Below are 1406 nucleotides of genomic sequence, written 5' to 3' on the forward strand. Positions count from 1 at the left end.
CTTGCCGCTGTGTCTCCCTCAGCAGGCCCACACACAGCCCGAGAAAGACCTCTCTCTTCCCCAACAGGCCGCTCACTCCAAGTTCCGGGACCTGTTCCTGCTCCGCTCGGCCTCTTACAAACAGCCCCCGGTTCTCCCTGAACTGAGCCCGAATCAATGCCGGTCTCGGAGCCCTCCTCTGTGTCCCAGGCTCACATTTCGATGTGCTGCAGGAAGAAGCCTGCTGTTCCCTCGCTTCCCTGGGCGCTGATCTCTTCATTGCCGTCTGTTTCAAATAAACCTCTTCCACTCACTGAGTAAATGCTCCTCAAAGGCAGCGCTTGAGAGGGACTCACGCATGCGCTCCTCTCATCAGCAACGAGCGGCTTTGGCGGGGTGGGTCTGGTGGGGGGCGCGGTAGGGCCAGCAGTGCGCATGCGCTGCTTTGCCCACTGATTCCCAGAAACAAATATCAATGGGTCATTTCCCTAATTCCCTTTTCTCCCAGTTTGAGCAAAGCAACTGGGGGCTGTGGGGGAAAGGGCAGAGAACGTTTCAGGCTGGGGCGTTGGACGTTGATGAAGCTCCAATGGAGCTCATTCCCAGGTCGTGTTAATAACTGCCTCCCACCGGCTCTCTCACAATCTAATGGGGAAGCGGAGAAGCTGACGGCCATTCGGCCCATTTAATGTCTCCACCGTTCAATAACATCACGTCTGATCTCATGTTAACTGTAGTATTCAATCCTGCTGACCTTCGTCTCATATTAACTCTGTCAAAATAACATACAGAGCGATGGGATAAAGGGGACATTCTTACGAAGGCAGAATGTAACTGTTGGAGGGTGTCTTACGGCGCAGTGGTAATGTCCCCATTTTTGGTTCAGGAGGGCCGTGCTAAAGTCACACCCGGACCAGAGATGTGTAATAACATCTCTGGAATGCGATGCAAATACCAGTTTGGAGTTGATGACTGATTTTAGTCTCAGGTATGCTTAATCACCTCGTGATTAATGGGGTACCGCAACGAAAGACTGCAGTGTTTTTTTTTATTTACTCACTCCTGGAACGTGGATGTCGCTGGCCGGCCCCAGCATTTATTGCCCGCCCCTAGTTGCTCCCCTTGAGAAGGTGGCGCCTTCTAGAACAGTTGTCGTCCGTGTTTTGCCCACAATACCGTTAGCAGGGAGTTCCAGGGCTTCGATCGAGCGACAGTGAAGGGGATATATTTCTAAGTTAGGATGGTGGTTGGCTTGGAGGGGAACTTGCCCTATATCAAGGTGGTGTTCCTCCACATCAGCTGCCCAAATCCTTTTAAATGGATGCATTTGTGAGTATGCAAGGTGCTCTTTTTACAGTTCACAAAACTGTAGTTTAAGAGGGCTGTTCAACACAGTTTTTGATCCACGGAAGAGGCGTACAAATTGA

General features: G+C 51.4%; 1 long non-coding RNA gene across 1 annotated transcript in view; it reads right to left on the reverse strand.

The window, feature by feature from the left end:
• The window catches only part of LOC125487740, a 7741-nt gene extending 7382 nt beyond the window's left edge, over nucleotides 1-359 (reverse strand). Inside the window, exon 1 of the long non-coding RNA XR_007266099.1 lies at nucleotides 196-359. This is a non-coding gene — a long non-coding RNA (uncharacterized LOC125487740). The remainder of the gene's footprint in view (nucleotides 1-195) is intronic.
• Between the last annotated feature and the right edge of the window lie 1047 nt (nucleotides 360-1406).

The sequence above is a fragment of the Rhincodon typus genome, chromosome 44, assembly GCF_021869965.1.
Source record: "Rhincodon typus isolate 14 chromosome 44, sRhiTyp1.1, whole genome shotgun sequence".
In the NCBI taxonomy this organism is placed as follows: Eukaryota; Metazoa; Chordata; class Chondrichthyes; order Orectolobiformes; family Rhincodontidae; genus Rhincodon; species Rhincodon typus.